The 23,125-nt window shown below is 40.8% G+C and overlaps 1 long non-coding RNA gene across 1 annotated transcript; it reads right to left on the bottom strand.

Moving 5' to 3' along the window:
* Positions 1 to 1,238: 1,238 nt before the first annotated feature.
* Positions 1,239 to 12,805, bottom strand: LOC120039754. The gene is made up of 4 exons (XR_005475494.1): positions 12,677 to 12,805; positions 12,286 to 12,337; positions 1,427 to 1,511; positions 1,239 to 1,340 (listed from the first exon to the last, which is right to left on the bottom strand). It is a non-coding gene; the product is annotated as an uncharacterized LOC120039754 (long non-coding RNA).
* Between the last annotated feature and the right edge of the window lie 10,320 nt (positions 12,806 to 23,125).

The raw sequence follows: 23,125 nt of genomic DNA, 5'->3' as shown, positions 1-23,125 counted from the left end.
TGGTTGTATTGTGGTTGTAGTGTGGTTGTGTTGTGGTTGTATTGTGGTTGTGGTTGTATTGTGGTTGTATTGTGGTTGTATTGTGGTTGTGTTGTATTGTGGTTGTGGTTGTATTGTGGTTGTATTGTGGTTGTGGTTGTATTGTGGTTGTATTGTGGTTGTGTTGTGGTTGTATTGTGGTTGTGGTTGTGGTTGTATTGTGGTTGTGGTTGTATTGTGGTTGTGGTTGTATTGTGGTTGTGTTGTGGTTGTATTGTGGTTGTGGTTGTGTTGTGGTTGTGGTTGTATTGTGGTTGTTTTGTGGTTGTGGTTGTGGTTGTATTGTGGTTGTGTTGTGGTTGTATTGTGGTTGTATTGTGGTTGTATTGTGGTTGTATTGTGGTTGTGTTGTGGTTGTATTGTGGTTGTGTTGTGGTTGTGGTTGTATTGTGGTTGTATTGTGGTTGTGTTGTGGTTGTGGTTTTATTGTGGTTGTGGTTGTATTGTGGTTGTGGTTATATTGTGGTTGTATTGTGGTTGTATTGTGGTTGTATTGTGGTTGTGTTGTGGTTGTGGTTGTATTGTGGTTGTGGTTTTATTGTGGTTGTGGTTGTATTGTGGTTGTGGTTGTATTGTGGTTGTGTTGTGGTTGTATTGTGGTTTTATTGTGGTTGTGTTGTGGTTGTGGTTGTATTGTGGTTGTGTTGTGGTTGTATTGTGGTTGTGTTGTGGTTGTATTGTGGTTGTGGTTGTATTGTGGTTGTGGTTGTGTTGTGGTTGTGTTGTGGTTGTATTGTGGTTGTGTTGTGGTTGTATTGTGGTTGTGGTTGTATTGTGGTTGTGGTTGTGTTGTGGTTGTATTGTGGTTGTATTGTGGTTGTATTGTGGTTGTATTGTGGTTGTGTTGTGGTTGTATTGTGGTTGTGGTTGTGTTGTGGTTGTGGTTGTATTGTGGTTGTGTTGTGGTTGTGGTTGTATTGTGGTTGTGTTGTGGTTGTATTGTGGTTGTGTTGTGGTTGTATTGTGGTTGTATTGTGGTTGTATTGTGGTTGTGTTGTGGTTGTATTGTGGCTGTGGTTGTATTGTGGTTGTATTGTGGTTGTATTGTGGTTGTGTTGTGGTTGTATTGTGGGTGTATTGTGGTTGTATTGGGGTTGTATTGTGGTTGTGGTTGTATTGTGGTTGTATTGTGGTTGTGGTTGTATTGTGGTTGTATTGTGGTTGTGTTGTGGTTGTATTGTGGTTGTATTGTGGTTGTGTTCTGACCTTGCCATGCAGGGTCTTGTATGCAGCTTTGATCTGCTGTCTCTGGCTGTTGCTACGAGACGTCAACAACTTCATGATGGAATCCTCATCGGTTCCTATGGCAACAACAAACACCATAGTCAAATCTTTGGTGCCATGGTTACTCCCTCAGTTTGCATCATATTCAGACCACACCACTGACCCAGTCCCTTCATGGCCTTGTAGAGTGTCGCTGCATCTTGGTTGGCGTTGAAGTTTCCACTGGCTCTCACACTGCCTCGACCAGCCTATCAGAGAACAGACACATAGGAGGACTGTGGGTAATGTAGTTCAGGGTAGACCAGAGAGGACTGTGGGTAATGTAGTTCAGGGTAGACCAGAGAGGACTGTGGGTAATGTAGTTCAGGGTAGACCAGAGAGGACTGTGGGTAAAGTAGTTCAGGGTAGACCAGAGAGGACTGTGGGTAAAGTAGTTCAGGGTAGACCAGAGAGGACTGTGGGTAAAGTAGTTCAGGGTAGACCAGAGAGGACTGTGGGTAAAGTAGTTCAGGGTAGACCAGAGAGGACTGTGGGTAAAGTAGTTCAGGGTAGACCAGAGAGGACTGTGGGTAAAGTAGTTCAGGGTAGACCAGAGAGGACTGTGGGTAATGTATACTGAACAAAAATATAACACCTAGTTCATAAGGAAATCAGTCAATTGAAAGTCCTAATCTATGGATTTCACATGACAGGGAACAAATCTGTTGGTCACAGACACACACACACACACACACACACACACACACACACACACACACACACACACACACACACACACACACACACACACACACACACACACACACACACACACGACTGGCTCCTCCCCTCAGCTAACAGGAGAAGTGTGTGTGTGTGTGTGTGTGTGTGTGTGTGTGTGTGTGTGTGTGTGTGTGTGTGTGTGTGTGTGTGTGTGTGTGTGTGTGTGTGTGTGTGTGTGTGTGTGTGTGTGTGTGTGTGTGTGTGTGTGTGTGTGTCCACGGTCAGTGTTGTTAGCTGACACTGGTGGTTTTGGGAACATTGTTATTTAGGGAGGAGGACCACGGAATGTTTCTGGAATGAGACGAACACAACAGAGTCCAGGATTCTGTCTGTCAGAGGAATGCCTAACAACATCCTCCACACACACAGCTGATTGGATTGTAATGGAGAGTCTAGTGAGACCCACAGGAGAGGTGCAGAGGACCTCTACTGCCTCTGATCTGGAGGACTCACTAAACAGAGAACATCCCTGGTCATCCCTACTGCCTCTGATCTGGAGGACTCACTAAACAGAGAACATCCCTGGTCATCCCTACTGCCTCTGATCTGGAGGACTCACTAAACAGAGAACATCCCTGGTCATCCCTACTGCCTCTGATCTGGAGGACTCACTAAACAGAGAACATCCCTGGTCATCCCTACTGCCTCTGATCTGTAGGACTCACTAAACAGAGAACATCCCTTGTCATCCCTACTGCCTCTGATCTGGAGGACTCACTAAACAGAGAACATCCCTGGTCATCCCTACTGCCTCTGATCTGGAGGACTCACTAAACAGAGAACATCCCTGGTCATCCCTACTGCCTCTGATCTGGAGGACTCACTAAACAGAGAACATCCCTGGTCATCCCTACTGCCTCTGATCTGGAGGACTCACTAAACAGAGAACATCCCTGGTCATCCCTACTGCCTCTGATCTGGAGGACTCACTAAACAGAGAACATCCCTGGTCATCCCTACTGCCTCTGATCTGTAGGACTCACTAAACAGAGAACATCCCTTGTCATCCCTACTGCCTCTGATCTGGAGGACTCACTAAACAGAGAACATCCCTGGTCATCCCTACTGCCTCTGATCTGGAGGACTCACTAAACAGAGAACATCCCTTGTCATCCCTACTGCCTCTGATCTGGAGGACTCACTAAACAGAGAACATCCCTGGTCATCCCTACTGCCTCTGATCTGGAGGACTCACTAAACAGAGAACATCCCTTGTCATCCCTACTGCCTCTGATCTGGAGGACTCACTAAACAGAGAACATCCCTGGTCATCCCTACTGTCTCTGATCTGGAGGACTCACTAAACAGAGAACATCCCTGGTCATCCCTACTGCCTCTGATCTGTAGGACTCACTAAACAGAGAACATCCCTGGTCATCCCTACTGCCTCTGATCTGGAGGACTCACTAAACAGAGAACATCCCTGGTCATCCCTACTGCCTCTGATCTGGAGGACTCACTAAACAGAGAACATCCCTGGTCATCCCTACTGCCTCTGATCTGGAGGACTCACTAAACAGAGAACATCCCTGGTCATCCCTACTGCCTCTGATCTGTAGGACTCACTAAACAGAGAACATCCCTGGTCATCCCTACTGCCTCTGATCTGGAGGACTCACTAAACAGAGAACATCCCTGGTCATCCCTACTGCCTCTGATCTGGAGGACTCACTAAACAGAGAACATCCCTGGTCATCCCTACTGCCTCTGATCTGGAGGACTCACTAAACAGAGAACATCCCTGGTCATCCCTACTGCCTCTGATCTGGAGGACTCACTAAACAGAGAACATCTGTGAAAAGACCCCTGGTGGCATGTCTGGTGGGATAAGTGTGTATAAGAGCTGTGTGTAAGTTGCAAACAATTTGGAATTTTCAACACATTAATCTGTCTTATAAAAACAAGAAGTGATGCAGTCAGTCTCTCCTCAACTCTTAACCAAGAGAGACTGGCAGCATAGTATTAATATTAGCCCTCTGATTACAATGAAGAGCAAGACGTGCCGCTCTGTTCTGGGCCAGCTGCAGCTTAACTAGGTCTTTCCTTGCCGCACTGGACCACACGACTGGACAATAATCAAGATTAGACTAAACTAGAGGCTGCAGAACTTGCTTTTTTGGATTGTGGTGTCAAAAAAGCAGAGTATCTCTTTATTACGGACAGACCCATCTCTACAACCATTGAATCTATATGTTTTGACCGTGACAGTTTACAATCTAAGGTAAAACCAAGTAATTTAGTCTCCTCAATTTGTTCAACAGCCACACCATTCATTACCAGATTCAGCTGAGGTCTAGAAATTAAGGAATGATTTGGACCAAATACAACGCTCTTAGTTTTAGAGATGTTCAGGACCAGTTTATTACCGGCCACCCATTCCAAAACAGACTGCAACTCTTTGTTAAGGGTTTCAGTGACTTCATTAGCTGTGGTTGCTGATGTGTATATGGTTGAATCATCAGCGTACATGGACACATATGCTTTGTTTAATGCCAGTGGCAGGTCATTGGTAAAAAAATAGAAAAGAGTAGAGGGCCTAGAGAGCTGCCCTGCGGTACACCACACTTCACATGTTTGACGTTAGAGAAGCTTCCATTAAATAAAACCCTTTGAGTTGTAATAGATAGAGATCTGAATCCACAATATGGCAGAGGTTGAAAAGCCATAACACATACGTTTTTCCAACAACAGGTTATGGAAAAATTATGTTAAAGAAGTTGAACCAACTTGTGGTGCTGAAGGAAAACTCTGTCATTTGGCCAGTTCAGGAACAAACAACAATCATTTGCAGTAAATCCTAATAGGCCTAAGACTATGTAATATACAGTAGCTATTGGTAGACTATAGTCTAATAGACCTACGTGGTATACAGTAGATATTGGTAGACTATAGTCTAATAGACCTACGTGGTATACAGTAGATATTGGTAGACTATAGTCTAATAGAGCTATGACTACGTGGTATACAGTAGCTATTGGTAGACTATATCCTAATAGACCTATGTGGTATACAGTAGATATTGGTAGACTATAGCCTAATAGACCTATGTGGTATACAGTAGATATTGGTAGACTATAGTCTAATAGACCTACGTGGTATACAGTAGATATTGGTAGACTATAGTCTAATAGACCTACGTGGTATACAGTAGATATTGGTAGGCTATAGTCTAATAGACCTATGTAATATACAGTAGATATTGGTAGGCTATAGTCTAATAGACCTACGTGGTATACAGTAGATATTGGTAGACTATAGTCTAATAGGCCTACATGGTATACAGTAGATATTGGTAGGCTATAGTCTAATAGACCTACGTGGTATACAGTAGATATTGGTAGGCTATAGTCTAATAGGCCTACATGGTATACAGTAGATATTGGTAGACTGTATCAGAATAACACATGGTTACCATGGTTACCATATACCCTACTACAGAATAACACATATCTACTGTTTACTGCTCCACAGTGTCCGTTTTGTACTCCATCCTGTGTACACAGAGAGAGTGAGGGAGGGGGGAGGGGAGGAGAGAGAGGGGAGGAGAGAGAGAGAGAGGGGAGAAGAGAGAGAGAGAGAGAGAGAAGAGAGAGAGAGAAGAGAGAGAGAGAGAGAGAGAGAGAGAGAGAGAGAGAGAGAGAGAGAGAGAGAGAGAGAGAGAGAGAGAGAGAGAGAGAGAGAGAGAGAGGAGGCAGAGCCCCACCCTGTCTGAAGAAAGGCCCACACACATGACTCATACTGACTTCCCCAAATACAGACCCTCTGCTCCACAAACACACAGAGACCCACACTATGGTTTGAGAGAGAGAGAGAGAGAGAGAGAGAGAGAGAGAGAGAGAGAGAGAGAGAGAGAGAGAGAGAGAGAGAGAGAGAGAGAGAGAGAGAGAGAGAGGGGAGGAGACCCACACTATGGTTTGAGAGAGAGAGGGAGAGGGGAGGAGACCCACACTATGGTTTGAGAGAGAGAGGGAGAGGGGAGGAGACCCACACTATGGTTTGAGAGAGAGAGGGAGTGGGGAGGAGACCCACACTATGGTTTGAGAGAGAGAGAGAGAGGGGAGGAGACCCACACTATGGTTTGAGAGAGAGAGAGAGAGAGAGAGAGAGAGAGAGAGAGAGAGAGAGAGAGAGAGAGAGAGAGAGAGAGAGAGAGAAAGAGAGAAAGAGAGAGAGAGAGAGAGAGAGAGAGAGAGAGAGAGAGAGAGAGAGGGAGAGGGGAGGAGACCCACACTATGGTTTTCCATAAATGAAGAGGGCTGGTTTTCATTAAAAGCCTTCTGACTGTCTGTAGCAGCAGAGTTCTACAGTTAAACAGCCAAACAACACATATTCCCAGTGTGATGTCACATCCTGATCAGGCCGGGCTTCCCCATAACATAGAAATACCCATACTAGCATTAATAAATGGTATAGTTTCATAGTATGTGACATTTCTATAATAGTTCTTCGAATGTGTCATCTAATGCGCCATTGTGTTGACTCCCGCCATTCGACTCCCGCCATTCGACTCCCGCGCCATTCGACTCCCGCGCCATTCGACTCCCGCGCCATTCAACTCCCGCTATTCGACTCCCGCAATTCGACTCCCGCGCCATTCGACTCCCGCTATTCGACTCCCGCTATTCGACTCCCGCTATTCGACTCCCGCGCCATTCGACTCCCGCGCCATTCGACTCCCGCGCCATTCGACTCCCGCTATTCGACTCCCGCTATTCGACTCCCGCGCCATTCGACTCCCGCGCCATTCGACTCCCGCGCCATTCGACTCCCGCTATTCGACTCCCGCTATTCGACTCCCGCCATTCGACTCCCGCTATTCGACTCCCTCCATTCCTTCATTTCTGTACAGCTCATCACTTTATCTGATTCCCAGCTGTTGTCGAACACATGATTCGGAAAATAGTGTGAATTTTACTAGATCAAACACTGAAATGAGTCTGCTGTTTAAGTACGTACACTGAACACAAATATAAAACGCATAAAACCATTTTACTGAGTTACAGTTCATAGAAGGAAATCAATCAATTGAAATAATATTCCCCCGGATGTTAAACGCAACAAAGCTTTCTCTGTGTCCAACAAGCTTTCTCTGTGTCCAACAAGCTTTCTCTGTGTCCAACAAGCTTTCTCTGTGTCCAACAAAGCTTTCTCTGTGTCCAACAAGCTTTCTCTGTGTCAAACAAGCTTTCTCTGTGTTCAACAAGCTTTCTCTGTGTCCAACAAAGCTTTCTCTGTGTCCAACAAGCTTTCTCTGTGTCCAACAAGCTTTCTCTGTGTCCAACAAGCTTTCTCTGTGTCCAACAAGCTTTCTCTGTGTCCAACAAGCTTTCTTAGTGTCCAACAAGCTTTCTCTGTGTCCAACAAGCTTTCTCTGTGTCCAACAAGCTTTCTTAGTGTCCAACAAGCTTTCTTAGTGTCCAACAAGCTTTATCTGTGTCCAACAAGCTTTCTCTGTGTCCAACAAGCTTTCTCTGTGTCCAACAAGCTTTCTCTGTGTCCAACAAGCTTTCTTAGTGTCCAACAAGCTTTCTCTGTGTCCAACAAGCTTTCTCTGTGTCCAACAAGCTTTCTTAGTGTCCAACAAGCTTTCTTAGTGTCCAACAAGCTTTATCTGTGTCCAACAAGCTTTCTCTGTGTCCAACAAGCTTTCTCTGTGTCCAACAAAGCTTTCTCTGTGTCCAACAAAGCTTTCTCTGTGTCCAACAAAGCTTTCTCTGTGTCCAACAAGCTTTCTCTGTGTCCAGCAAGCTTTCTCTGTGTCCAACAAGCTTTCTCTGTGTCCAACAAGCTTTCTCTGTGTCCAACAAGCTTTCTCTGTGTTCAACAAGCTTTCTCTGTGTCCAGCAAGCTTTCTCTGTGTCCAACAAGCTTTCTTAGTGTCCAACAAGCTTTCTCAGTGTCCAACAAGCTTTCTCAGTGTCCAACAAGCTTTCTCAGTGTCCAACAAGCTTTCTCTGTGTCCAACAAGCTTTCTCTGTGTCCAACAAGCTTTCTTAGTGTCCAACAAGATTTCTCTGTGTCCAACAAGCTTTCTCTGTGTCCAACAAGCTTTCTTAGTGTCCAACAAGCTTTCTCAGTGTCCAACAAGCTTTCTCTGTGTCCAACAAGCTTTCTCAGTGTCCAACAAGCTTTCTTAGTGTCCAACAAGCTTTCTCTGTGTCCAACAAGCTTTCTTAGTGTCCAACAAGCTTTCTCAGTGTCCAACAAGCTTTCTTAGTGTCCAACAAGCTTTCTCTGTGTCCAACAAGCTTTCTTAGTGTCCAACAAGCTTTCTCTGCCCTTAACCTTGTTCTGAACACCTCCAGAACAAAGGTCATGTGGTTTGGTAAGAAGAATGTCCCTCTTCCCACCGGTGTGATTACTACCTCTGAGGGTTTAGAGCTTGAGGTAATCACATGGCTAGACGGTACACTGTCTAGCCATCTCTTCGTTCAAAGACTCAATCGTGGACACTCTTACTGACAGTTGTGGCTGCTTTGCGTGATGTATTGTTGTCTCTACCTTCTTGACCTTTGTGCTGTTGACTGTGCCTGATAATGTTTGTACCGTGGTTTGTGTTGCTACCATGTTGTGTTGTCGTGTGTTGCTGCCTTGCTATGTTGTCTCTTTATGTAGTGTTCTGGTGGCTCTCTTGTCGTGATCTGTGTTTTGTCAAATTGTTTTTATATTTTTAATCCCAGCCCCCGTCCTCGCAGGAGGCCTTTTGTCTTTTGGTAGGCCGTCATTGTAAATAAGAATTTGTTCTTAACTGGCTTGCCAAGTTAAATAAAAGTGTAATAAAAAATTAATGAATTAGGCCCTAATCTACGGATTTCATATGACTGGGCAGGAGCCCAGCCAATCAGAATTAGTTTTTCCCCACAAAAGGGCTCCCCCCTCAGACGATCCCGCAGATGAAGTCGGATGTGGAGGTCCTGGGTTGGCGTGGTTACACGTGGTCTGCGGTTGTGAGGCCGGTTGGACGTACTGCCAAATTCTCTAAAGCAACGTTGGAGGTGGCTTATGGTAGAGAAAATAACATTAAATTCTCAGGCAACAGCTCTGGTGGACATTCCTGCAGTCAGCATGCCAATTGCATTTTCCCTCAACTTGCGACATCTGTGGCATTGTGTTGTGTGACAAAACTGCACATTTTAAAGTGGCCTTTTATTGTCCCCAGTACAAGGTGCACCTGTGTAATGATCATGCTGTTTAATCAGCTTCTTGATATTTGATATGCCACACCTGTCAGGTGGATGGATCCTCTTGGCGAAGGAGAAACTCATGAAACATGAGACCAACACTTTACATGTTGGGTTTATACATTAGTGTTGAGTGTAGAAAGCTAGTTTGGGGATTGGGGACAGAGCCAGTACATGTTGGGTTTATACATTAGTGTTGAGTGTAGAAAGCTAGTTTGGGGATTGGGGACAGAGCCAGTACATGTTGGGTTTATACATTAGTGTTGAGTGTAGAAAGCTAGTTTGGGGATTGGGGACAGAGCCAGTACATGTTGGGTTTATACATTAGTGTTGAGTGTAGAAAGCTAGTTTGGGGATTGGGGACAGAGCCAGTACATGTTGGGTTTATACATTAGTGTTGAGTGTAGAAAGCTAGTTTGGGGATTGGGGACAGAGCCAGTACATGTTGGGTGTATACATTAGTGTTGAGTGTAGAAAGCTAGTTTGGGGATTGGGGACAGAGCCAGTACATGTTGGGTTTATACATTAGTGTTGAGTGTAGAAAGCTAGTTTGGGGATTGGGGACAGAGCCAGTACATGTTGGGTTTATACATTAGTGTTGAGTGTAGAAAGCTAGTTTAATGCCAAACACGACACATATGTTTTGGGAGAAAATCACCCGGGATGAACGAAACATTTATATGGGACTATCGTCTCAAATGATCTCCCTTCGTTCTGCAGTTATATAGTGTAATAACCTGTTCTAGAACCCATGTGTTCCATACTGGGTTCTACAGTTATATAGTGTCATAACCTGTTCTAGAACCCATGTGTTCCGTACTGGGTTCTACAGTTATATAGTGTCATAACCTGTTCTAGAATCCATGTGTTCCATACTGGGTTCTACAGTTATATAGTGTAATAACCTATTCTAGAATCCATGTGTTCCATACTGGGTTCTACAGTTATATAGTGTAATAACCTAGAATCCATGTGTTCCATACTGGGTTCTACAGTTACATAGTGTAATAACCTGTTCTAGAATCCATGTGTTCCATACTGGGTTCTACAGTTATATAGTGTAATAACCTGTTCTAGAATCCATGTGTTCCATACTGGGTTCTACAGTTATATAGTGTCATAACCTGTTCTAGAATCCATGTGTTCCATACTGGGTTCTACAGTTATATAGTGTAATAACCTATTCTAGAATCCATGTGTTCCATACTGGGTTCTACAGTTATATAGTGTAATAACCTATTCTAGAATCCATGTGTTCCATACTGGGTTCTACAGTTATATAGTGTAATAACCTGTTCTAGAATCCATGTGTTCCATACTGGGTTCTACAGTTATATAGTGTAATAACCTATTCTAGAATCCATGTGTTCCATACTGGGTTCTACAGTTACATAGTGTAATAACCTGTTCTAGAATCCATGTGTTCCATACTGGGTTCTACAGTTATATAGTGTAATAACCTATTCTAGAATCCATGTGTTCCATACTGGGTTCTACAGTTATATAGTGTAATAACCTATTCTAGAATCCATGTGTTCCATACTGGGTTCTACAGTTATATAGTGTAATAACCTGTTCTAGAATCCATGTGTTCCATACTGGGTTCTACAGTTATATAGTGTAATAACCTATTCTAGAATCCATGTGTTCCATACTGGGTTCTACAGTTATATAGTGTAATAACCTATTCTAGAATCCATGTGTTCCATACTGGGTTCTACAGTTATATAGTGTAATAACCTGTTCTAGAATCCATGTGTTCCATACTGGGTTCTACAGTTATATAGTGTAATAACCTATTCTAGAATCCATGTGTTCCGTACTGGGTTCTACAGTTATATAGTGTAATAACCTATTCTAGAATCCATGTGTTCCATACTGGGTTCTACAGTTATATAGTGTAATAACCTATTCTAGAATCCATGTGTTCCATACTGGGTTCTACAGTTATATAGTGTAATAACCTGTTCTAGAATCCATGTGTTCCATACTGGGTTCTACAGTTATATAGTGTAATAACCTGTTCTAGAATCCATGTGTTCCATACTGGGTTCTACAGTTATATAGTGTAATAACCTATTCTAGAATCCATGTGTTCCATACTGGGTTCTACAGTTATATAGTGTAATAACCTAGAATCCATGTGTTCCATACTGGGTTCTACAGTTATATAGTGTAATAACCTATTCTAGAACCCATGTGTTCCATACTGGGTTCTACAGTTATATAGTGTAATAACCTATTCTAGAACCCATGTGTTCCATACTGGGTTCTACAGTTATATAGTGTAATAACCTATTCTAGAACCCATGTGTTCCATACTGGGTTCTACAGTTATATAGTGTAATAACCTGTTCTAGAATCCATGTGTTCCATACTGGGTTCTACAGTTATATAGTGTAATAACCTGTTCTAGAATCCATGTGTTCCATACTGGGTTCTACAGTTATATAGTGTAATAACCTATTCTAGAATCCATGTGTTCCATACTGGGTTCTACAGTTATATAGTGTAATAACCTAGAATCCATGTGTTCCATACTGGGTTCTACAGTTATATAGTGTAATAACCTATTCTAGAACCCATGTGTTCCATACTGGGTTCTACAGTTATATAGTGTAATAACCTATTCTAGAACCCATGTGTTCCATACTGGGTTCTACAGTTATATAGTGTAATAACCTGTTCTAGAATCCATGTGTTCCATACTGGGTTCTACAGTTATATAGTGTAATAACCTATTCTAGAACCCAGGTGTTCCATACTGGGTTCTACAGTTATATAGTGTAATAACCTGTTCTAGAACCCATGTGTTCCATACTGGGTTCTACACTGTGTATTGTTCTGGGATAAAGTCTAATGATTATTTAATGACAGTCGCCTGGGCGGTGCCGCGGATGTGGTGTCCATTATAGGCAGAGATAGAAAGTTAAACATTTACATAGTAATGGAATCACACACTTCTCTTTAACCCGACAGCCAAACATTTCCGTGTTATCATCTGAAGTGGTTTTAAGTGAAATTAAATTCGACATTATCATAACAGCATTATACAGTTGCCTAGTGAAGTTGAACTTACCATTCTGATAGATAGTTGATCGTTGGTTTGATTAGAAGAAAGATCGTTCTGTCTGAAGAGAAACACAGAACAGAGTCACCAACTCATTTACAAACCAAAAGCTTCAAACGACGTCAAAAAGTTTTCCACGTTTACAGTCATGGAAAATAGTCACAGATCTGTGTTTCCATTCATAAAACTGACTGAGTTAGAGAATATAACGTATCCTCTTTAGCAACAGCCACAGCTCGTCATTATCTGCTAAAATACTGTTGTATCTCGTCGCATCCGTGTTGATAAATGATCCCAGCTACGATCACAGTCCGGTAAAACACACATCACCTGGTTCAGCAGAATAATCACGTCAACAACTCTTCAACTAACGATCTGATGTTGAGCGACGGAAACTTACCGGAGGAGGTCGAGTCTGCACCGGAGCTCACAGTAACGAGAGGGAGAGGAAGAGAGAGGAACCGGTAGAAAGAGTGGAAAAACGAGTCCGCTGCGAGTGAACAGAGACACACCCTGTATGACTAAACAGCTCGGGTTCAGCGCCCCGGTAGACGGGGAGGTGACGTGTTTAATCCCAAACTATGTACACGATTTCAACGTCAGAGTAGTGAAGCAAACGGTTTGTGGACTTGTCCGCGGTGTAAAAGCATCTCAATCAAACCGAACAAACGGACAAACCGAGAAACAACTTAATCAAACAGCTGCTAGTGATGACAGTGGGGGATTCGTGTGTGCAATCTGTCTCCATAGAAACCGTGCAGGTTCACCTGAACAGGTGACAAGAGATGGAGAGGAGGAGGGGGGGTAATGGGGGGGAGGGAAAGCAGGGGTTTCTTTATTTTTACTATTTTCTACATTGTAGAATAATAGTGAAGACATCATAACTATGAAATAACACATATGGAATCATGTAGTAACCAAAAACAGTCGCGCAGAGACCGATATGAAGCGCCCCGCACTCTTGGCCTCGCATTGCCAGTAGTGAACATTTTGCAGAGACGCAATGCTATGTTGCATATCTCACTGTTTTCTTCAATGCGCTGTGCTCTCCTGACGCCAAATAAGCAACACTTCTCAATATTAATTCAATGGATTGTGGTCAGTAAACTCATGGAATATGGTGTCAATAATATACAAATATATGAACAGATACAAATTACAAGTGAATAACTACAGCACAATTTTCCATGAAGAAAAAATGTTGGCAAAAGTATTTGTATCATTATTCTGTAGCAATGTTTTTCATTAACCATATAAACCAAGTCCAATATTTGATCGGCAATATAAAAAATAAGCCTCATGTTGACGTTGGACACGTTACTGCCGACTAACGTGAGCTCGTCATTCTGCCGCACGGTGCAGTTCCAAAACAATCCACAGGGTGGCAGTCTAGACCACAAAGTCATGTTATGCATGAAATAATAATCTAGTTAGATGAAATATAGCAGGATTGTGATTTTAGACTGCCCTCCTGTGGATTATGTTGGAACTGCGTTAACTCACATTAGCAGTAGGCTTGTATTATGACTGTGGAGTGGAGACACAGATCACCTCTGTAGTAACAACACACATGTACCAGCATACAATTATTCCTCCAACTAAATATTCACAACGTTTGTGAGTTATATTACACAGCAGTTTGATGTTAGTCCATTCAGTGGCGACCCGTCATTCAGGGCAGGTGGGGCAGTCTGGCGACCCGTCATTCAGGGCAGGTGGGGCAGTCTGGCGACCCGTCATTCAGGGCAGGTGGGGCAGTCTGGCGACCCGTCATTCAGGGCAGGTGGGGCAGTCTGGCGACCCGTCATTCAGGGCAGGTGGGGCAGTCTGGCGACCCGTCATTCAGGGCAGGTGGGGCAGTCTGTTTTGGGCCCCACTTGTATAGCTATAATAAATATAAATAAAAATGTTGTTTTTTGTGTGCCTGTTTAGCATGTTATTTGGGCATTAATACCTGTCACATATCAGTTTGCAAACTATGTAAAAAATAAAAAAAATTGTTAATAAAGACACAAACATGGTCTCTTTATTCCTTTCTTGATTTAAAATGTTTCAGCCGAGGTCAGTGCTTTCTGTGGTTAACCGCAAGCGTTGCAAAGCAATCACTAGTCTGCTATTCGGTGGAGAGGGTGTATGGTCCAAGTCTGGGTTTAAGGGTGTCTTTTCCAAGCTTAAAAGAATAAACATTCAACATCATGGGCCATAAAAGGTTGAATACATTGGCCGTGCTGTCAATCCAACTGGAAACTCAGAACTGGGAAATCTCAGACTTCAGTGAGTTCAAGACAACTGGGAACTCAGAAAACAACCAGCTCTGACTGGGAAAATACGGTCATCCAACTCGGAATTCCAAGTGGGGAACTTTCTAGAGCTTCGACCTGAAGATCACTGACGTCATGATTGAACCTTGTTATTATCAGAGTTCCCAGCTGTCTTGAAAGCATCATAAATCCAGAGCATGCCAGACTTTGATGACAAAATTTGATGACAAAATTTGATGACAAAATTTGCCCACGAAGGACTGCTGTGCCACCTTCCTGTTCAAGTGAGCACAGCACAACAAGGTGAGTCCAAAAAAATGTCTTGCACTGCTGCATAAGTGATGTAATATACCAGGGAGATATGCTGTGGCTAAGAAAGTAATACTAACCATAACCCTAACCCTAACCCTAACCCTAACCCTAACCCTAACCCTAAGTGTATGTTGTGTAGTAAGCTGTTAGTAGCCCATGTGCCTCACCCTAATCATTTGGTCCCTTCTCCCCTCATAACTTAGCCTACTGTTCTGACTTGGTGGCGCACATGTAGCCTATAACCTGCTTTAGAGAAATGTCATCATCGAATATTGTAAGAGCTTTCATTGTCTGCTTATATGCCCCCTTTATTTATCCTGCAGTTCTGACTTGGTGTACAGGGAGAATACTGTAAGAACCGCCCATGTTCTGAATTCTGTCCCTGTACATTTCAAAAGTGCTCAACAAATAGTTATATTGACAACGTCCGTCCTAGCTCGCTCATTAATGTCTTAATCGAAGTTAAGGATTGCCTCTTATCTGCTCATTGTTCCCTTATGCCATAGTGTGTACATCTCCATTGTCATTAGAAACCACATTTGTTTAAGCAAGTCAGCCATATCAGCTATGTTTTTTTAAAGGCAGTAAATGAGGCTGAATGAACTGTTTCTCTGCCAGACAAGGCTCCGCTGGTAGCCAGGTGTAGCAGTGGTAAGGTGTTGGTACTGCTGATGGGACAGCTTTATGTAGACCCTAACAGTTTGTGGGCACCGTTTGTCACCGTTATAGTGCAATTTATGTATTGTTTAGTGTTGTGTTGTTTAGTGGCTTTGCTGGCATGCATCTAACAAATGTTTGGCAAGTTTGTCCCACCAAGATGTACATACTAAAATTGCCACTGTTCCTCTCTCTCTCTCTCTCTCTGTCTCTCTGTCTCTCTGTCTCTCTGTCTCTCTCTGTCTCTCTCTGTCTCTCTCTGTCTCTCTGTCTCTCTCTGTCTCTCTCTGTCTCTCTCTGTCTCTCTGTCTCTCTCTGTCTCTCTCTGTCTCTCTCTGTCTCTCTCTCTCTCCCTCTCTCTTTCTCCCTCTCCCTCCCTCTCTCTTTCTTCCTCTCCCTCCCTCTCTCTTTCTTCCTCTCCCTCCCTCCCTCTCTTCCTCTCCCTTCCTCCCTCTCTTCCTCTCCCTCCCTCCCTCTCTTCCTCTCTTCCTCTCCCTCTCTCTCTCTCTCAACACACCATACCAGACTACAGTCTCTGCTAAGTGCATTAGTCATATTGGCACAGGGAGTAGAGGGAAGATACATAGTGTCAGGTTCCATCTCTACGGGGAGGTATTTCTGCAACAGCTGAAAGCCGGTAAATAATGTGGTTTTCCAACAGCTAGGCTCAGATCAACGAGGCCAGTTGTGCCACAGATGCAGTAAAGAGTTTAACGGAACGCAGACTGTGGGGGATGGAAAACTAACACTGGATGGCCTCACATTTAACACGTCTGATCTAACATAGTGCATATCTGTCAAATCCGTCATTATTTATGTATTGTAACAGGCCCACTGTGGGGTTACGAAAATCCCATTTTGATATATTTGTCTGTTTTCGCTGCATAACATTTAGAAGCCGCCCCTTTTCAGGTTTAGTAGAAGTGACTGCTAAATGCTAACTCCTGGTAGCGTAGCTAGCATGCAGAAATCGGTGGCGGTCCCAGTCAAAGTCGTTATTTAACTGTAATTCAGTTGATTGGTGATGATGACATGAACGTGTGTTGGGGTTGACATCCATACAAGACTTATAGTCTGATTTTTACCTCAACATAGTGTGAAATACACATGTAAACAGTAGCCTAAATGAAGGCTAATTTAGCTGGGGGGGCGACGAGGAAATTGGGGATCTTTCCCCTGTGTGTTTCCATGGCGTTTCCATTGTTTTGGTCGAGTTCCGTTGACCTCTTGACCACATCTATTGTTTATTATAAACCTGGTGGTTTGAGACCTGAATTCTGATTGGCTGGAAGCCATTGTATATCAGACCGTATACCACAGGTATGACAAAACAGATATGTTTACTGCTCTAATTAGGTTGGTAACCAGTTTATAATAGCAATAAGGCACCTCGGGGGATTGTGGGATATGGCCAATATACCACGGCTAACGGCTGTATCCGGGCACTCCTCGTTGCGTCGTGCCTAAGAACAGCTCTTAGCCGTGGTATATTGGCCGTATACCACACCTCCTCGGGCCTCATTGCTTAATTAAAGTTGTTCTTTAAAATATCTAAATAAACATGTCTCCACCCCTCATATCACACTCTCACTAACATCATATGTGTGTTCATTTAATAATCAATTAGAGAGAGAGACAGGTATCACATTCATTTAGTACTGTTCATATCCACAGGAGGAATCATTTTGTACTGTTCATATCCACAGGAGGAATCATTTTGTACTGTTCATATCCACTGGAGGAATCATTTAGTACTGTTCATATCCACTGAATGAATCATTTAGTACTGTTCATATCCACAGGAGGAATCATTTTGTACTGTTCATATCCACCAGATTAATCATTTTGTACTGTTCATATCCACTAGATGAATCATTTAGTACTGTTCATATCCACTAGATGAATCATTTAGTACTGTTCATATCCACTAGATGAATCATTTTGCACTGTTCATATCCACTAGATGAATCATTTAGTACTGATCATATCCACTAGATGAATCATTTAGTACTGTTCATATCCACTAGATGAATCATTTTGCACTGTTCATATCCACTAGATGAATAATTTAGTACTGTTCATATCCACTAGATGAATCATTTTGTACTGTTCATATCCACTAGATGAATCATTTTGCACTGTTCATATCCACTAGATGAATCATTTAGTATGGTTCATATCCACTGGATGAATCATTTTGTACTGTTCATATCCACTAGATGAATCATTTAGTACTGTTCATATCCACTGGATGAATCATTTTGTACTGTTCATATCCACTGGATGAATCATTTTGTACTGTTCATATCCACTAGATGAATCATTTTGTACTGTTCATATCCACCAGATGAATCATTTTGTACGGTTCATATCCACTAGATGAATCATTTAGTACTGTTCATATCCACTAGATGAATCATTTTGTACTGTTCATATCCACCGGGTGAATCATTTAGTACTGTTCATATCCACTGGATGAATCATTTTGTACTGTTCATATCCACTGGATGAATCATTTTGTACTGTTCATATCCACTAGATGAATCATTTTGTACTTTCATATCCACTAGATGAATCATTTAGTACTGTTCATATCCACTAGATGAATCATTTAGTACTGTTCATATCCACTGGATGAATCATTTTGTACTGTTCATATCCACAAGATGAATCATATAGTACTGTTCATATCCACCGGATGAATCATTTAGTACTGTTCATATCCACTAGATGAATCATTTTGCACTGTTCATATCCACTAGATGAATCCTTTTGTACTGTTCATATCCACTGGATGAATCATTTTGTACTGTTCATATCCACTAGATGAATCATTTAGTACTGTTCATATCCACTAGATGAATCATTTAGTACTGTTCATATCCACCAGATGAATCATTTTGTACTGTTCATATCCACTGGATGAATCATTTAGTAATGTTCATATCCACCAGATGAATCATTTTGTACTGTTCATATCCACTGGATGAATCATTTTGTACTGTTCATATCCACTAGATGAATCATATAGTACTGTTCATATCCACCGGATGAATCATTTAGTACTGTTCATATCCACTGGATGAATCATTTTGTACTGTTCATATCCACTGGATGAATCATTTTGTACTGTTCATATCCACTAGATGAATCATATAGTACTGTTCATATCCACCGGATGAATCATTTAGTACTGTTCATATCCACTAGATGAATCATATAGTACTGTTCATATCCACCGGATGAATCATTTAGTACTGTTCATATCCACTGGATGAATCATTTTGTACTGTTCATATCCACTGGATGAATCATATAGTACTGTTCATATCCACCGGATGAATCATTTAGTACTGTTCATATCCACTGGATGAATCATTTAGTACTGTTCATATCCACTAGATGAATCATTTTGCACTGTTCATATCCACTAGATGAATCATTTAGTATGGTTCATATCCACTGGATGAATCATTTTGTACTGTTCATATCCACTAGATGAATCATTTAGTACTGTTCATATCCACTGGATGAATCATTTTGTACTGTTCATATCCACTGGATGAATCATTTTGTACTGTTCATATCCACTAGATGAATCATTTTGTACTGTTCATATCCACCAGATGAATCATTTTGTACGGTTCATATCCACTAGATGAATCATTTAGTACTGTTCATATCCACTAGATGAATCATTTTGTACTGTTCATATCCACCGGGTGAATCATTTAGTACTGTTCATATCCACTAGATGAATCATTTTGTACTGTTCATATCCACTAGATGAATCATTTTGTACTGTTCATATCCACTAGATGAATCATTTTGCACTGTTCATATCCACTAGATGAATCATTTAGTACTGTTCATATCCACTAGATGAATCATTTAGTACTGTTCATATCCACTGGATTAATCATTTTGTACTGTTCATATCCACTAGATGAATCATATAGTACTGTTCATATCCACCGGATGAATCATTTAGTACTGTTCATATCCACCAGATGAATCATTTTGTACTGTTCATATCCACTGGATGAATCATATAGTACTGTTCATATCCACCGGATGAATCATTTAGTACTGTTCATATCCACTGGATGAATCATTTTGTACTGTTCATATCCACTAGATGAATCATATAGTACTGTTCATATCCACCGGATGAATCATTTAGTACTGTTCATATCCACTGGATGAATCATTTTGTACTGTTCATATCCACTGGATGAATCATTTTGTACTGTTCATATCCACTAGATGAATCATTTTGTACTGTTCATATCCACCAGATGAATCATTTTGTACGGTTCATATCCACTAGATGAATCATTTAGTACTGTTCATATCCACTAGCTGAATCATTTTGTACTGTTCATATCCACTAGATGAATCATTTAGTACTGTTCATATCCACTAGATGAATCATTTAGTACTGTTCATATCCACTGGATGAATCATTTTGTACTGTTCATATCCACAAGATGAATCATATAGTACTGTTCATATCCACCGGATGAATCATTTAGTACTGTTCATATCCACTAGATGAATCATTTTGCACTGTTCATATCCACTAGATGAATCCTTTTGTACTGTTCATATCCACTGGATGAATCATTTTGTACTGTTCATATCCACTAGATGAATCATTTAGTACTGTTCATATCCACTAGATGAATCATTTAGTACTGTTCATATCCACCAGATGAATCATTTTGTACTGTTCATATCCACTGGATGAATCATTTAGTACTGTTCATATCCACTAGATGAATCATTTAGTACTGTTCATATCCACTAGATGAATCATTTAGTACTGTTCATATCCACTAGATGAATCATTTAGTACTGTTCATATCCACTGGATGAATCATTTTGTACTGTTCATATCCACAAGATGAATCATATAGTACTGTTCATATCCACCGGATGAATCATTTAGTACTGTTCATATCCACTAGATGAATCATTTTGCACTGTTCATATCCACTAGATGAATCCTTTTGTACTGTTCATATCCACTGGATGAATCATTTTGTACTGTTCATATCCACTAGATGAATCATTTAGTACTGTTCATATCCACTAGATGAATCATTTAGTACTGTTCATATCCACCAGATGAATCATTTTGTACTGTTCATATCCACTGGATGAATCATTTAGTAATGTTCATATCCACCAGATGAATCATTTTGTACTGTTCATATCCACTGGATGAATCATTTTGTACTGTTCATATCCACTAGATGAATCATATAGTACTGTTCATATCCACCGGATGAATCATTTAGTACTGTTCATATCCACTGGATGAATCATTTTGTACTGTTCATATCCACTGGATGAATCATTTTGTACTGTTCATATCCACTAGATGAATCATATAGTACTGTTCATATCCACCGGATGAATCATTTAGTACTGTTCATATCCACTAGATGAATCATATAGTACTGTTCATATCCACCGGATGAATCATTTAGTACTGTTCATATCCACTGGATGAATCATTTTGTACTGTTCATATCCACTGGATGAATCATATAGTACTGTTCATATCCACCGGATGAATCATTTAGTACTGTTCATATCCACCAGATGAATCATTTTGTACTGTTCATATCCACTGGATGAATCATATAGTACTGTTCATATCCACCGGATGAATCATTTAGTACTGTTCATATCCACTGGATGAATCATTTTGTACTGTTCATATCCACTAGATGAATCATATAGTACTGTTCATATCCACCGGATGAATCATTTAGTACTGTTCATATCCACTGGATGAATCATTTTGTACTGTTCATATCCACTGGATGAATCATTTTGTACTGTTCATATCCACTAGATGAATCATTTTGTACTGTTCATATCCACCAGATGAATCATTTTGTACGGTTCATATCCACTAGATGAATCATTTAGTACTGTTCATATCCACTAGCTGAATCATTTTGTACTGTTCATATCCACTAGATGAATCATTTAGTACTGTTCATATCCACTAGATGAATCATTTAGTACTGTTCATATCCACTGGATGAATCATTTTGTACTGTTCATATCCACAAGATGAATCATATAGTACTGTTCATATCCACCGGATGAATCATTTAGTACTGTTCATATCCACTAGAATTGAATCATTTTGCACTGTTCATATCCACTAGATGAATCCTTTTGTACTGTTCATATCCACTGGATGAATCATTTGTACTGTTCACGATCCACGGAATGAATCATTTAGTACTGGTTCATATCACTAGATGATCATATTTAGTACTGTTCAATATCCAGCCAGATTGAATCATTTGTACTGTTCATATCCACTGGATGAATCATTTAGTACTGTTTTCATATCCACTAGATGAATCCATTTAGTACTGTTCATATCCCTGGAAATGACATTTTGTACTGTTCATATCCACAAGCATGAATCATATAGTACTGTTCATATCCCCCGGATGAATCATTTTATACTGTTGCATATCCACTAGAATGAATCATTTTGCACTGTTCATATCCACGAGATAATGCCTTTTGTACTGTTCATATCCCTGAGATGAATCATTTTGTACTGTTCATATCCACTAGATGATCATTTAGTCTGTTCAATATCCACTAGATGAATCATTAGTACTGTTCATATCCACGGATGAATCATTTAGTACTGTTCATATCCACTAGATGAATCATATAGTACTGTTCATATCCACCGGATGAATCATTTAGTACTGTTCAATCCACTGGATGAATCATTTTGTACTGTTCATATCCACTGGATGAATCATTTTGTACTGTTCATATCCACTAGATGAATCATATAGTACTGTTCATATCCACCGGATGAATCATTTAGTATGTTCATATCCACTGGATGAATCATTAGTACTGTCATATCCACTAGATGAATCATTTTGTACTGTTCATATCCACTAGATTAATCATTTTGTACTGTTCATATCCACTAGATGAATCATTTGTACTGTTCATATCCACTAGATGAATCATTTAGTACTGTTCATATCCACTATGATGAATCATTTTGTACTGTTCATATCCACTAGATGAATCATTTGTACTGTTCATATCCACTAGATGAATCATTTAGTACTGTTCATATCCACTAGATGAATCTTTTGTACTGTTCATATCCACTGGATGAATCATTTTGTACTGTTCATATCCACTAGATGAATCATTTAGTACTGTTCATATCCACTAGATGAATCATTTGTACTGTTCATATCCACTAGATGAATCATTTGTACTGTTCATATCCACTGGATGAATCATTTGTACTGTTCATATCCACAGATGAATCATTTTGTACTGTTCATACCAGATGAATCATTTTGTACTGTTCATATCCACTAGATGAATCATATAGTACTGTTCATATCCACCGGATGAATCATTTAGTACTGTTCATATCCACTGGATGAATCATTTTGTACTGTTCATATCCACGGATGAATCATTTAGTACTGTTCATATCCACTAGATGAATCATTGTATGTTCATATCACGATGAATCATTGTACTGTTCATATCCACTAGATGAATCATTTTAGTACTGTTCATATCCACGGATGAATCAT

Source organism: Salvelinus namaycush, unplaced genomic scaffold (assembly GCF_016432855.1).
Source record: "Salvelinus namaycush isolate Seneca unplaced genomic scaffold, SaNama_1.0 Scaffold2976, whole genome shotgun sequence".
In the NCBI taxonomy this organism is placed as follows: Eukaryota; Metazoa; Chordata; class Actinopteri; order Salmoniformes; family Salmonidae; genus Salvelinus; species Salvelinus namaycush.
The sequence above is the reverse complement of the archived record's forward strand: the minus strand, read 5'-3'. Positions and strand labels throughout refer to the sequence as shown.